The 17,168-nt window shown below is 32.4% G+C and overlaps 1 pseudogene across 1 annotated transcript; it reads right to left on the minus strand.

Moving 5' to 3' along the window:
* Positions 1-169: 169 nt before the first annotated feature.
* Positions 170-2,794, minus strand: LOC145957575 (TMV resistance protein N-like; annotated as a pseudogene). The gene is made up of 2 exons (XR_014433613.1): positions 2,137-2,794; positions 170-737 (listed from the first exon to the last, which is right to left on the minus strand). The product of XR_014433613.1 is annotated as a TMV resistance protein N-like (transcript).
* Between the last annotated feature and the right edge of the window lie 14,374 nt (positions 2,795-17,168).

Below are 17,168 nucleotides of genomic sequence, written 5' to 3' on the forward strand. Positions count from 1 at the left end.
ATTCTTCATCTAATGTTTTATCCACAAAGTTTGAGCCTATTATTTCCAAAGCCAAAGGAAGGCCACCGGCACAATATAATGCACGCTTTATGAGTTCCATTTTATTTGGGTCGCCTTTGTTGTTTTTAAAAGCATTCCAACTAAACAATTCAAGAGATTGAATATCATTCTATTTTTCAACCTCGTATAAGTTTTTGATTTCATGAGTATCTAACAAACGTTTATCCCTTGTTGTTATAATGATGATAATACCAGGGCCAAACCAATTCAGTCCTCCAGCAGTTGCTTGTAATTGTTCTTTTTTGTCAATATCATCAAGAACAAGAAGGACTTTCTTTCGACAGAGTCTTTTTTGTAGTGTTGGAATTCCTCGATGTACATCTCCCAACTTGATATCTCTTCACTCAACTAATTCAGAAAGTATTGTCTCTTGAATATGCACTAGACCATGCTTAATTGACTTTTCTCTAACATTAGCAAGAAAGCAAGAACTTTCAAATTGATTTGCTCTCAAATTATATATAGCACGGGCAAGCGTTGATTTTCCTATTCCACCCATTCCATGAATCCCAAGCATGATCACTTTGTTATCAAACTGAGCATTCATAAGTTCTTGTATACGTTGCACCCGAGCTTGCAATCCAACAGGATAACAGGCAATATGCAAGAGATGTCGATTAAGTTTATTGGAGATCTCTTCTGTGATCTTTTTAATGATCTCAAACTCATATTCTCCTCTGTCATTAATACAAGTGAAATTAAATTAATGCACCCAATTTATAGTTTGTTTCCACGTCATAATTAGAAACAAATTTAGTGTCATATGCTTTTGAGTAAATAAGATTGATACTCCTCAAGGTTTCGAGAAATTGCACATAATTTCCTTTTTCAAAATTTACATCAACCTCCCTAATATGGGATTCTAATACAATATTTTTTAAATAATTAAGAGTTGTTAATGTAATGTCTTAGTGAGTGTCAGCGAAGTATTTAGTGAGGTATTTATCAAACAATTAAGGGGATGTTTAGTAGAAGAAATTTTTTTTCATGTTCGAGAACCATAATTCGTAAAAATTATAAATCTCGAAAATCATGATTTTTAGAAATTATTAAAATGAATTTGGTTGGTCATAAAAGTTTTTATGGATATTTATTATGTTACTCATTAGGAATCAATTATTTTTATTACATTAAATAAGTAAATAAAGATAAATGATATTTTTATTTGAATAAAACTTTTTATTTAACTTGAAAATGTTAGATTCTCATCTATTAGATAGGAATAATTTCATGAAAAACATAAATAAGAAACATTCACAGAAAATAATGTTTTGTAGAGATATTATTTTATAATTAACTAACCAAACATGAAAAACTAATTTTTCTAATTTTAAATTCTGGAAAAGACAAACAAAAACAATCTTTGTACCAACAGTATCCTAAAGAATTAATGTATGGATAAAAAAAGTAGGAATTGTAAATGCAATATCATGAAACTTTAAGGAGGTATTTAATTGTATATAATTTAGTCTTTTTTTTTTTGACATATGAAAGGTATGTAATATTATGACATATAATAAGAATATTTAATATAAATTAGTTTCATTAAAATAAATTTATTTGATATTATATATTCTTTATTACTAAACATTTAATATTACACTTTAATATTAGGTTTGAAAATACATAATTTCATTATCATTAAACAATAATTATAATTTTCCTATATATTTTAACTTTTATTTCTTATTCAAATTAACCTAAACCATTCAAATCACTGAACTTTTCTTAAATAATAAAGAAAAATACTTTTTAGCACATCAAATGTTTTTTTTTTAAATAATAAGAAACATCAAATGTTGTTAGACACTTATTGAGAGACCTCTTGGTTGACCAAGGGGGTGTGAAGTTTCTGCAATTGTAATCTTTTTATCTTTGGTTATTGGTTATTAATTATCTCAAGGTTAATAAAAAAAACCTATTAAGAGAGAAATAAAAAAGAAAAAATATAAACATAATATATGATATAATAAGAAAAGAGATAAAAATAAAAAATAAAAAGTGTCCAAAACTGGTTTCCCAGTAGCAAATTAAACTGGCCGGACACAGTAGATCAGAAATAAAAAGTGGTGTTACCCAATTTTGAAATGCGAACCAGACAAATCAGCGGCTTGATGCAAAGCCATCCTCCATTTTTGCAGCTGCTGAATATCGTCTTTGAATCTTCCACGTTCGTGCTGTGCAAAGGCTTCTCCGAAACTCCCTTTTTGATGTCGCACGTGTGATGGATCAACATCATAAAACACTGGCAAAACCCACATGTTCTGTTTGGTGTAACACTCTAGGATATGGACTAGCTCATCCAAACAAAATGTTGAGGAGGCATAGTTTTTGGAGAAAATAATGATTGAGATCCTGGACTCTTGTATTGCTTTGCGAAGAGAAGGGTTGATCTCTTCACCTTTACGTAGAGCATCATCATCAAAGAAGGTAAAGATTCCCCTTCGACTCAAAGCACTATATAGATTACCAGTGAAACCATAACGAGTGTCTTCACCTCGAAAACTAAGAAACACATCATAAGTGTATCTCGACATAGAAGTAGAAGAGGCTGATGCATGTTCTGCCATAGTAGATGCCAAAAGAGTATGATTCCAATGAAACTGAGATTGAGGGTAGAAGCTCTAATTAATCAGAGTATGAGACCATTCAACGATCAAATGAGAGTTGATTTTAGAAGTCTTCTTTTTTTAATTAAATAAAGAAAAAAAGTATATCACCTCTATCAACCCAGAAGTTTCCTCGTTTGTTCATCACAATTTATGATGTTTTTTTTCAATTTTATCTTGTCTTCTGCATGCGCGTTTGACCACTATATTACCTTTTATTTAGTTATTTATTTTTTTTTATCTTTCATCTTTTCTTCTACGTGTTCCCACCATACCTTTTATACCTTTTTTTATCTTTTCATCTTTTATATTATTTTTTTTACTTATTTCTATTTAAAATTATAATTTAAATTATTTAAATTTATAATGATAATATAATTTATTAAATTATAAATATTTATTTATTACATACTTATAAATTAAATTTTAACATTTTAAATAGATTATTAATTAATTTAATATATTTATTTACCTTAAATCAAACATATAAAATTCAAAAAATATATTTATCTTTATTTTATTTTCTAATTATCAACTATTAATAAAATAATAACTTAAAATCTTATATAATTATATCGTAATATTTTCATATCAAATTTAAAACCAGATATTAGTTATACAAAAATATTAAGATCATATAGTAAATTTTCAATAAGATTTTAGTTAAATAATCTAAAATAATTAATGTTTCAATTATATTGTTAATTAGCAAATAATTTATTCTAAAGCTAATTAATATTTTTTTATTAATTATTAGTAAAATTTAATAACTTTTAATTTAACAATTAATTGGATCGATGAAATTCAACACATATATACCATGAGTTATTGAGCGGAATAACTTTACTAAGTTATTTTGTAAGTTATCTTAAACCAAACATATAAAACTCAAAAAATATATTTATCCTTGTTTTATTTTCTAATTATCAACCATTAATAAAATATTAACTTAAAATCTTATCTAATTATATCATAATATTTTCATATCAAATTTAAAATCAGTTCTTACATTTTTTATAAATATAAATTTGTTGTAAATATTCCATCAATAATATAGTCTTTCCTACAAAAAAAAAATTCATCGAAAATATGAATTTTTCGACAGATTTAATTTTTTTTATATAAGAAATCATCTTCGGATAATATGACATTTTGTATATATGATTTAAGAGTAAAGATTTTTGAATTTAACGGTTGGATTTACGAAATTCACATTTAATATAAAGTTATTGAGCGGTGTAATACTTAGTAAAAGTCAAATTTAATATATATATATATATATATATATATATATATATATATAAATATATATGAAGGGGTTATAATTACAGCGGTATAAATTTTACTAAGTATTACACCGCTCAATAACTTTATATTAAATGTAAATTTTGTAAATCCAACCGTTAGATTGAAAATTAATATCTCTTAGATTATATATACAAAATTTTATATTAATCCAAGATGATTTGATACTTCATTTTTATAAAAACAAAATTGATGTAATATATTCATTTCAAAATACACTAAAATATGAACACTTTGATTACCTTCCAGTTGTTGTTCAATTTTAATAAAATTTGATATACATGTACAAAGTGATATGAACTTTCAATTTAATGGTTGGATTTACAAAATTCACATTTAATATAAAAGTTATTGAGTGGCGTAATACTTAGTAAAAGTTACACTAATATAATTATAACCTCATATTATATATATATATATATATATATATATATATATATGTAATTTTCTTCTAAAATATAAAACTACTATTTATGTTAAATAAACTAATATATGCACTAATTATTTAATAGAAAACTCATGAAACACACAAATATGAAAATATTCACACTTGAACTTGCTTACTATAATTTTAAAGACAATATACTAACATCTCTAATTAGTTTATAAATATTTAAAAATAAATATTATTTATTTAAAATAATTGTTAAGATCGAAAATATTAATTTTAGAAGGTTTAAATATATTTTAGTCCCTATAAGATTGGTGATTTTGATTTTGGTCTTTGTAAATTTTTTTTCTTTATATTTCATCCTTGTTAGATTTATAAAGATTGTTTTCTACCTGTAAAATGAGTAAAATATTTTTCTTTAATTTTCATCCATCTAAAATATAAATTCACTAGATAAATAATATTTATTTTAAAAAACTAAGAAAAATTTAGAGGTGTTAACTATCAATACGATAATAGTACGTACGTTGTAGGTGACACCTAAGATAATTATTTATCTTTAAAAAAAAGTAGTTAAAAATGATTACATAAAAAATAAAAAATAAAAATAAAAATTCCAATTTTAGAAAATGAAAATAAGAAATAAAAATAAAAATAAAAATAAGATAAGAATTAAAAATAAGAAATTTTCGACGGATTTATATTTCCGTCGAAAATTTCTGACAGAAATATAAATCCGTTAGAAGTTTATGTCGGATTTATATTTCTTTCAGAAATTTTCGACGGAAAATTCCGTCAAAAATTTTCCGTCAAAAAATATAAATTTTTCAACGAAAAGTTTTCAACGGATATTTTCGTAAAAAATTTACGTTTTTCTTGTAGTGTCTGTAATTAGTAAAGAGGAAAGGAATGAAAAAAATGAAGAAAAAAGAGGAGAAAAGATGTATAAGAAAGTATAGAAAAATAGAGTAAAAATAAATATCGTTTGTTAAGAGAGAAATAAAAGGAAAAATGGAGTTGAAATTGATTATTTTTAAAGATAATTTTATTTAAAATAAATAAATAGATTATAATTATTATTATTTAAATAAATAAATATATTTTTATAAATAATTTTATTTAAATAAAATAAATATTTTTATTATATTTATTATTATTATAGTCATATTAATTGGGATAGAAAATAAGCAATTCATAACCTTTTTTTTTTTTAAATAAAAGAAGATAATGGCATCAATGGTTACTTAAAAATTGTGAGATTTAAGGAAAGCAGGAAAGAGAAAAATAAATAAATAAAAATGATAGAGAAATAAATAATAATTTAAAAATTATAAAAATAAAATTCTCCAAAAATTAAGCACATGAAAAGGGAATATATTTTTTATATATAGTATAAATTAAGGCAATATATATTGAAATTGACACCTAATGTTAGGTGCATAGAAATTCAATTTTAATAGCTCTACCTCTTAGTCTGCAACATTCTTTAGGTTTTCTCCGAGTTTGACTTTCAACTTTGGTACATTTATGTTTTTCCTTTGCCAAATTATGTTCCTGTGACTGTTGCAATTAATTGAGGTGCTTTACCTCTTAACTGATTTCTGAGTTTTAAGTTTATTTCTTATTGTTTTTTCTCTAACAATCCATTTTCCTTTTTGGTTGAGGAGCAAAGTCCTTTTTGGTTGAGGAGCAAAGATATTAACTTTAGTGGAAGAGAAGTTAACTTAAATGGAAGAGATGCTAGCTTCAATAGAAGAGGTATTAACTTTAATAGCACTGAGTTGCTCTCCTAAATCCTCTTTCATTTTCTTAATCATGGTTAACTTTTGGTGCAGCTTATTTTCCAAGGCCATAGCTTTGCTTAAGCAGTTCTTCTTAGTTTCCAAACCAGCTTTTACTTCGTCAACTCTATGCAACTCAAATGTTACTACTTCAATTTTTGTATTTTCTTCAATGTAGTCCCTACTCTAATGATGAGTAAACTAATTCCTTGAAACTTCTTATATCAGTGTTCCCATTTCTCCTTGGGGGCCCTCAAACTTTTCTTCTTAGCAAAACTCGGAACGTTGCTTGATAGTCCAAATATGCTTCATCTGGACCAAGGTATAATATTGATTGGAAGAAGCAAAAATAAATAAGAATTAATTTATCTTATCATTCTAAGTCGCCAAACACGTCGGGATGGTCGATGCTGATAGGCTTTCAAACATACAAGAATTAAATACTAATGAAAAAATCATGTTTTAGCGACCATTAAGTCAGTCACTATTTAGTCTATATCAGTTGTTATTACGCTCAACAATCGAATTAGAGACTAACAAAATTTCATTGTTAAAACCCTGGTCACTATTAAATACTAATGAAAAAATCATGTTTTAGCGACCATTAAGTCAGTCACTATTTAGTCTATATCAGTTGTTATTACGCTCAACAATCGAATTAGAGACTAACAAAATTTCATTGTTAAAACCCTGGTCACTATTACTAATAACAACCAAAATTGTTTTCGTTGCAAGTTAGCGACCAAATATAAGCGTCGCTAAAATTATAAAATCAGTCGCTATAGTATTGGTCACCTAGCTTTTAGAGACTAGTCTTCCAACCAAGTTTTGTGGTTGCAATTTTAGTTGCTAACAAATGTTTTATTTTTTAAAAAAAATTATTTAAAAATTCGGTCACAAAATACAATTTGCATTTTGATCGCTAAATAAAACACATTTTTAATAATTTTTCATTGTCATATAATTTTGGTTGCTAAATCGGTTGCAAAAAAACTTAAAATGGCTACGAAATGATTTGTTCACTATTTTCGATTGCTAATTTTAGCCATTATTTTTTAATTTTTTTAAAATTATAAATTTAAACCTATTAATAAGTATAAAATTAATAATATATTGATTACACAATTTATAATAATGAACTAGAACATCTTGAAAGACTTACATGATCTTATCAATGTAAACTTATAGTATATAATGAAAACTAAATAAAATACAACTAGAACAATATGATATGCTAAAATCACAATAACTTCATAGTAATGAAAGTTTTACATTTGCATTTGACATAAGGACATCTCATGACATTGTCTTAGTTATGAAATTTTTTGTGGCTAGTAACAAACTCTACGAACTCAGCCACTTTGTTTAAAAACTCAACCTTCAGACATCTAGTAGCATCCAATTTATCATACATCCACCTTCATCTCCATTGATGAAAACTATGCAAGCTAGCATTTTTTGGCAGCATGCTTTGGCTTGTATACGTTTCTTCTACAAAGAGGAGAATATAAGAATAAGATGGGGCAGAGAAAAAAAATAGAGAACCAGGGATCAAGAGTAAGTGAGCTCAAGCAAGAAGCAAGTAGAACGGGAAAGCGGAAACAGAAGCAACGTGCAGTCAAATTTGGGTATCAATATTCTCCCTAAACTTGTTCTGTATAGGGTCATTTTTTTTTTGTTGAAAATAATACATATATATAACTTTATCGTGAATCAATCCCTTCCCCCTTTAAATCAACTGAAACCCTTAGTCAAGGGTTTTCTACCCGGCACGTAAAAATCTAGCCAAAATAGAAGAGATGAAAACAAAATAAAAGGAGCGAGTGAAATATACCAGGGAACGCGACTGGACTGTGGTTCCAGTGAGCGCCGCCGTGCATCGCCGCCGGAGACGATTTCTGGTGGCGGCGATTGGGCTCCTTTAATCTCCTCCCACGCACCGAGGTCGTATGTTGCACGACGAGTCACTATATGGATACAACACCGTGAACCCCACCGTGTGTCGTTATCAGAAGCGATTTCCAGCGACAGTGACAATCTTCACGTGGAAGCACCACCGCGAGCACAGCCGTGTGCCATCGTCGGAAGCGATTTCCAGTGACGTTGACGTTACTAACTGCCAGCCTTCTCCTTCCCTCTTGCACGGCCAATCACCCTAGGCACGACGACGCCGTAATGATGAGCCACCGTGCCGTGGATGTCCATGAAGAGAGGCTGCATGCGGAACCTGGCTGAGCTCCTCTTTCCTTTTCTTTGTGCTTTGGTTGCGGGCTGGTCACGTGGCTAAATGCCATTCTCTTTCTCTTTTTTTTTTTTTTTTTTTACGTTTTTTTTCTTCTTTTCACTCTCTCACTCACGTTGCATCAGGCCACGTATGTGGGATTATCACATCTCCTTTATTTTTTAGCCTATTTTTTTTTTTCCTTGCTACGTCCCTTTTCCTTTTTTCAAGATATGCATTATATTAATGTTTTATGATAATTGTTTTTTTTAACAATAGAAAGTAATATAGTAAATTGTGGTAGATTAAGTCATTTCTTTATAAATGTACATTAGGTTCTCTTATAATTTTTTTAATTCGTTTAGATAATAATAATAATAATAATAATAATTTATTTTTTTATATTAAAATTAATAATATCTATCTTCTCTTAAAAAGGAGATTATTTATTGTGTGTGGCATCCCCTTAATCTTAAATGATGATATCTATTTTTTGTTTTAACAAAATTAGTCTAATAATTGATTTTATTTGATGAAGTTGTTTTTTTATATAAATGTGTTAGATATTTACATGATTTTTTAATCCGTCTAGACGACGACAACAACAATAATAATAATAATTACGGTGATATTCTCTTATTAATATTAGTATAAATTATATCTATGAAAAAGGAGATTATTTGAATGTGACATTCCATTAATCCTAGAACTTAAGGCTGTAAGTTGTGACAACTTATTATTATTTATTTTTTTAAAAAAATTTAATTCAAAAATGCACAATTAAATATGAAAAATATTATCACAATATTCAACATAAATATTTGAAGTTATTATATCTAAGATTTTATTTGAGGAATGGTTAATTAGATGTGACATCTTTTTAACCTTTGAATTTAAGGTACAAGTTGTGACAACTTGATATTTTTAGATTTTCGTCCAAAATAAAAATATCCAACCAAAAATCTTTTAAGTATATACCATAGCAACAATAATATTAATAATTAAAATTAAATATTTTATTGAATCGACTTTGGTGTACACCTCAGTCAATTTTATATTTTTAGGGTAAATGAGCTGAGACAGTTCAAGAATCTTATATTTAACAAAAATAAAATTTAATTAAAAAATATCAACACACCAATATTTTCTACAAAGAATTACGTGACTCTGATTCTTCATTATACATGGAGATACGTAGGAGCAAGAAATAAATCTTGTCGAGCCAAAAAAATAAAAAAATAATAAGCTTAAATATGTTTTTAGTCCCTCAAATTTAGGGTAAATCTGTTTTTGGTCCCTCAAATTTAAAATTGTTGTTTTTAGTCCCTGTAATTTTAAAAAATCTTATTTTAGTCCTTATATTCAAATTTTATTAAGAAATTTATCAAATATTATTGCATAAAATCTACTTATTAGTATCCTTATTAGTGAAAATATCACATTAAATCCGATTGATATTACATAATTGTCTTAATTAGCCACTTTCAAATATATTATTAGTGATCTAAGAGACTAAAACAAAATTTTTGAAAATTACAGGGACTAAAAAAAATAGTTTTAAAATTGAGGGACCAAAAACAAATTTGTCTTAAATTTGAGGGACTAAAAATATATTTAAGCCAAAATAATATTATCTTCCTTTTTATATAACAATAATAGTTTTAAACTTTTTCAAATGCAATAGTTAAATTAGTTCAATAAAATATATTTGATCATTATAGTTAATTAATTTAGGGTGAGATAAATATTTTATAAGCTATAAATAATTTTTTTAATTAATTAAAGGTAATCGTCTTAGGACGAACGTTGTGAGGTGCTAATATCTTCCTCACACGTAATTGATTCCCGAACTCAAAAATCTAGTTTTCGTAGACTATTTTCTATTTTATGGTTTTTCCAATGTTTTTCCATAAAAAATAATATTGGTGGCGGCTCCCTATTTTTTAATTTATTTTTGTCATCCCGTTGCAATCTCGGTTGCGACACAATGGAATTCCTTGATTAACATCTCCCAACTTGATATTTCTCTCCCCTACTAATTCATAAAGCATTGTCTCTTGGACTTGCACAAGGCCATGCTTAGTTGATGACTTTTCTCTAACATCAGCAAGAAAACATATGTACCTTCAAATTGATGCATTATCAATTATATAAGGCACTTGCAAGAGTTGATTTTCCTATTCCACTCATCCTGTGAATTCCCATCATGGTCACTTTGTTTAGTTTGTTATCAAACTCAAAACCCACAAGTCTTTGTATATGTTAAGGTTTAGGGTTTCGGAGTTTCAATCCAATAAGATAATTAGCAATATGTAAAGGACATCGATTAAGATTACACGAGACCTCTTTTGTGATCTTTTTAATGAAATCAAACTCGTATTCTTCCCTGTAATTAATAAAACGTGAAATTAAATTAGTGCTTCTAATTTATGGCTAGTTTCCAAATCATCATTAACAATTACTTTAGTATCATATACTTTTTGGCAATATGGTATTATTTTTGAAAAACCACAATATTGGTACGAAGTATCTACCATTGGAATTAATGACTAATCTCCGTTAAGGATCATAAATATAACATAGTTTAAAAAAAAAACGATTTAGTAGTCAGAACGGGTCGTTCCAAACTACTGAAGGAGAACGGGCCGTTCCGGGAGGGAGAACGGGCCGTTCCGGATGAGTCCCAGAACGGACCGTTCTGGTTTCAGAATGGGCGATTTTGCAGGTGATTTTTGTGCGTGTTGAGGGAGTTCAGAACGGGCCGTTCCGGTATCAGTACAGGCCGTTCTGGCCACTCCAGAACTTCTATAAATAGGGGTTAGGGGCCTTCAGGAGAATGTGAGTTTTTAAAGAGAAGTTTTAGAGAGAAGGTCTCTGGGTTTGTGAGCTCGTTTCTCTCCCAAATTTCTCTATATGATTCATTTTCTTCTCTAGGTCACTAATGTCTTCTGTCTTTTATTGAAATTCAATTTAGGAAGCTTGCTTAGGGAGGATTGAAGTTCCGGGTTGAGCTTTGGAAGGGAATTCTACTTTTTCTCAGTTATTGGCTATTTTGAGCCAATCTTCAGGTGAGGGAAGCTAGAGTGTAGATTGATTAAGTTGTTAAAATGTTGTGTGTTGATAATATGTTATATGTTGTAAAAACTAAGTTGTTATTATGTTGTTTATATAAGTTGACATTATAGATGAATTTTAAATATGTTGTATATTGCTGAAGTTGTTTATAAAGTTGTTAAGTTGCATTAAGTTGATATTGTAATGAGTATAGTTGTTTAATTAAGTTGTTTTCATGTTGTAAGTTGTTTATTGCTGTTAAGATGTATATTACTGTAAAGTTAATAAGATGTATATTGTTGTAAAGTTGTATGTTGTTTAAGTTGTTAAGCTTATTAAGCTGTGATGATGAGTTGTTGATGACTAAGACTAGGGAAGATGTTTTCAAAGTTGCTCATCCCATTGTGTGGATTGAGATAGTTGTGGTGCTCTGAGAGCCCAATTTGTTGAAAAACCCTCCTTGGGAAGTTGTCCCTTGGAGTGGACGTTATGTTGTTCTCCTCTAGAACTTAGTTGATCCCGTGTGTGGGCAAGGTCGAGGCACACGTGTACAAAGCGACCACGGTATAGGGGCTAGGCCGAGCTATACCGGTTACAAGTGGCTAGGTGTTGAGATACATAGTACTAAGGTGATAAGTTGAAAGTTGTTTTAAAAGTTGAAAGTTGTTTTAATGTTGAATCCCTTAGTACTGTGTGGGCGACATGGAAATAGTCGATCCATGTCATGGTTGAATGACCAATTTGAGTAAGGTATCTAGTTAGAGATGTAGTCTTTGACTAGGTATTGGAGGGTGCGTGGTACTTGGAGGACAGTGGGTGGGCTAACTCCACATGTGGATTGGTGAAGCTAGCCAAGGCCGTGGTAGGCTCATACCCAATCCCTTCTGTCCTGACAGTAGTACTGGACCTCCGAGTCTAAGTGGCACACCTGAGAAATTAACTATTGTTGTCTATACTTGGTTCTCTTTAGAGTTCCTAAAGCTGTTCTATACCTGACCTGGTTGAGATAGGTCAAACGCTGGATTCGGTAGGGTTTATGCCACCTAGACTGCTCAACCTTAGTTGTTGGAGATCTCCCAGTTGCACATGCATGACGATGCATTAAATATTAAGTTGTATATTGTTGTTGTTGTTGTTGTATTAAAGTTGCTTCTAAGTTGTATGAATGAGTTGAGTTTTTATGTTAAATTGTATGGTCGTTTGTGATGATGATTGTTATGCATTTATTGCATGATTATTAATATGATGAAGTGTGGTGTTTGACTTCATGATTGGTGGATTGTATTTTATGCGTGAGTAGTATTAGATTGAGTGTATGGTGTGACTCTGAATATGATTGATAGTTGGATGATGTGTAGTATAAATTTTATTCTGTACTTGTAGGATTGGTTTTGAACTCTAGCTTATCCTTTTGTTTCCATGTGGTGGAACTGCGATGATCATACTTGGTATGGAAGCAGGTCAGGGCTAGCTTGGAGTTGAGGTGATCGCTGCGAGACGGTAAGTTTTGATCCTCGTGTTAGAGTTACCACCTTGGGTAGCAGTTTTGTGCTTGACCGACACTAGGAGATAGTAGTTTTGGATAACTGTATAAATACCTAATAATTAAAAACTTAATGATTCTTATTTTCATGTTTTTGTATTTATAAGTTATCCAATTTTATTATTTATCTTAGTTCACTATTTTTAGTCCGATTCCACTAAGTGTAGGGACCATGGCGGGTCGTTACACTTTTATGGTATCAGAGCCGGTTGAGTCTTTTGGGATACTCTGTGGGGAGTGATCCTTCTAGGTTTCTGTTGTGTCATATCTCTGATATGTCTTAGTATTAGTGAGTTGTAGTGGTGAATTGTTAGTAAAAGAATGTTTGAATTCTTTTAGTATGGTGAGGCCTTAGTTCAGTTTGATCAGATCGTTAGGGCTATGGATTTGATGGCCATGGTGATGCAGCAAAGTGCTCACTTTGCTTAGATGGAGGCGGGTAGAGCTGCGGCTAAGGCAGCTAGACCGGTGGTCTCTCAAGATGAGAGAGATTTAGCAAAGTTCAGGAGATGTTAGCCTCCTCAGTTTAGGGGAGGACTCAGATCCTGATGTGGCAAATTAGTGGTTGTGTGAGATGGAGAAGATCTTCAGTGTTTTGGGATTTTCTGAGGAGAGAAAGTTGGCCTATGCAACATACATGCTGGCGGGTGAGATTGTGTACTGGTGGAGAGGCACCAGGCAGATGATAGAGAGCAGAGGAGTGGTTGTAGATTAGGAGTATTTCTCGGACAGCGTTAGATATGCTAACGAGGCTAAGTTCATGAGACTGCAATAGGGGAGCATATCTGTTCCAGACTATGCTATGAGGTTTGAGCATCTGGCTCGTTTCTATTCTCAGACCGTATTTGAGGCTTGGAGATGTAGGAAGTTGTAGAGGGGTTGAGGCATGAGCTGAAGAGGGTCATAGTCCTTGTTCATAGTAGAGTTTCCTGCCTTGGTTGAGAAGGCAAAGACTGTTGAGAGATTGGAGGGTGGTGGTAGCAGCGGTAAGGTTGCCAGAGTTCAGGAGGGATCATTCGGATCTAGGAGAGGAGGTCAGTAGAGAGGACCCTATGACAGGCCTGTTCAGTCTTAGAGAGAAGCTGTTAGTAGGGGACCTCGTCCTGCTACTCCTCAGGATGGAGCACAATTGATGCAGTGTTACAAATGTGGAGAAGCCCACATGGTTAGAGATTGTTCCCATTCGGGGAATGTTTTTTTTTTTCAGATGTGGTAGGTCAAGCCACATTTCTTGAGATTGTCAAATGCCACCAACTCCATTTGGAGTGCCCCGATGCCAGTCAGGCCTACGGTTGCGGGAGGAGTGTTTGCTTTATCAAGTGTAGAGACTTCCACTTCATCAGATTTGGTGAAGAGGAAGGGGAAAGCAGCAGGTGAGGATGTTTTGTTCCTGTTTGATTCTGGTGCCACACATTCATTTATTTTTGTCGATTGTGTGGGGAGATTGGGTTGTCAGTGTCTGCATGGCATGTTGATTTGTATGTATTTACTCTGGCTTCAATTTCTTTGGTGACATCGGAGATGTGTGTGAGATGCCCGATAGAGGTGTTTGGTAAGAGGTTTCGAGTGAACCTGATTGTGTTGCTCATGGTAGATATCGACATGATCTTAGGGATGGATTGGTTATCTGCCTATCACATCCTTATAGATTGTGCTCGAAGAGAGTTGGTATTTCCTCAGTTGGAGGATGAGGTATTGTTGTCAGCGGGTCAGGCTAAGTAGTTGATGAGAGATGGAGCTAAGTGCTTCATGTTGTTTGCCATTTGAGTGTTGAGACGAAGAGGGCCATCATTGGGATTGGAGTTGTTACTAAGTTTCCTGAGGTGTTTCCAGGTGATGTGTCAGGATTGCCACTTATGCGTGATGTTGTGTTTAACATTAATTTGGTACTAGGTGCAAGACCGATATCAGTGGCTTCTTATAGGATGGCTCCAGCTGAGTTGGTAGAACTGAAGAAACAGATTGAGGATTTGTTAGAAAAATAGATGGTGAGGCCCAATGTTTCTCATTGGGGTGCCCCAATATTGTTAGTGAAGAAGAAGGATGGTAGGGCCCGTTTGTGTGTTGATTATTGACAATTGAATAAGTTGACAATAAGGAATAAGTATCCACTTCCGAGAATTGATGATTTGATGGATTAACTGAGGGGAGCTTCGATATTTTCAAAGATTGATTTGAGATCTAGATACTATCAGATTAGGGTAAAGAAGAGTGACATACCTAATACTGCTTTTAGGACTAGGTATGGTCACTGTGAGTACGTAGGGATGTGTTTTGGTGTCATTAATGCTCTAACAGTGTTCATGGATTACATGAATAAGATTTTCAGGTCATTCTTCGACAGGTTTGTGGTGGTCTTCATTGATGATATATTGGTGTATTCTAGATCTTTGGAGGATCATCGTGAGCATCTGAGGTTGGTTTTAGAGGTGCTAAGGGAGAGGTAGTTGTATGCCAAGCTGTCCAAGTGATTTTTGATTTTTTGAGGTGAGATTTGGGGCATGTGATATCGACAGAGGGGATTATAGTGGATCCAGCCAAGGTGGAGGCTGTGATTCAGTGGGAGCATCCGAGGACTATTACGAAGATTAGGAGTTTTGTTGGGTTAACGGGTTACTATTAGAGATTCATACAGGGTTTCTCTCGAATAGTAATGCCTTTGACTTAACTGACTCGAAAGGATCAACTTTTTGTTTGGATGGACACTTGTGAGCAGAGTTTTCAGGAATTGAAGGGGGTGATTGACTACTTCTCCAGTTTTGGTGTTACCTGACACTGGTGAGTATTTTGATGTGTTCTGTGATGCTTCTCACCAGGGGTTGGGTTGTGTGTTGATGCAGGAAGGGAGAATAGTAGTGTATGCTTCGAGGCAACTTAAGACTCATGAGAGGAATTATCCTACTCATGATTTGGAGCTTGCAGCTATGGTGTTTGCCTTGAAGTCGTGGAGACACTATCTGTGGTGCGAGATTCAGTGTATTCAGTGATCACAAAAGTTAAAATACCTGTTTGATCAGAATGAGTTGGATATGAAGCAGAGGAGGTGGATGAAATTCCTAAAGGACTTTGAGTTCAAGTTGATGTATCATCCTGGGAAGGCGAGTGTAGTAGCAGATGTGTTGATTAGGAAATCCATTTATATGTCGGCTATGATGATTAGGGAGTTGGAGCTGATTGAGCAGTTCATAGATTTGAGACTAGTGGTGGAGGTTGTTCAAGATTACATTAGTTGTGGTATGATCACCATAATTAATGAGTTCTTGAGACAGGTGGGAACTAAGCAATTATAAGATCCAGAGTTGTTGAGGATTTTGGGATTGCTTGGTATTGAGAGGGCAGATGGTTTTGAGCTTAGTGCTGATGGAGATTCCCGAGTGGAAGTGTGATAGTGTCACTAAGGACTTTGTGGTTGGGTTGCCTAGGATAGCTAGGAACAGTGACTCTATCTGGGTGATTGTTGATAGGTTGAAAAAGTGTGCGCATTTTTTTCCTGTCAAGAGGTGGTCCTTGGAGAGGCTTGTACAGTTATATATTAAAGAGAGATAGTACGATTGCATGGAGTACCTTCCAGTATTATCTCTGACAGAGATCCAAGGTTTTCTTCCAGGTTGGCAGACTCTGCATCAGGCTTTGGGGACGAGGTTGAGGTTGAGCTCCGCCTATCATCCACAAACAGATGGTCAGTCGGAGAGGACAATTCAGTCATTGGAGGATCTCTTGAGAGCTTGTGTGTTGGATCATCTGGGTAGCTGGGAGGAGGTGTTACCATTAGTGGAGATTACTTACAATAACAGTTATCATGCGAGTATTGGCATGGCACCTTTTGCGGCTTTGTATGGATGAGGTGTAGGACTCCATTATGTTGGTATCAGGAAAGTGAGTCAGTAGTGCTTGGTCCAGAGTTAGTTCTTTAGACTACTGAGATGGTGAGATAGATTCAGGAAAGGTTGAGAGCTACCCAGAGTCGACATAAGTCCTAGCTGATAGGAGGAGGAGACCTCTAGAGTTTAAAGAGAGAGAACATGTGTTTCACGTTTCACAGTTGAGAAAGTATATCAAAGACCTGAGTCAAGTGGTAGAGATGGATGAGGTGTAAGTTAGAGAGAACTTGACCTATGAGAAGAGACTGGTAGTTGTGCTTGATCACAAGTTGAAGAAGCTTCATGGCAAGTCCATCAGCTTGGTAAGGATTGTTTGGGATGTA

This window comes from Cajanus cajan, chromosome 1, assembly GCF_000230855.2.
Source record: "Cajanus cajan strain Asha chromosome 1, NIPB_CcT2T_4, whole genome shotgun sequence".
Taxonomy (NCBI): domain Eukaryota; kingdom Viridiplantae; phylum Streptophyta; class Magnoliopsida; order Fabales; family Fabaceae; genus Cajanus; species Cajanus cajan.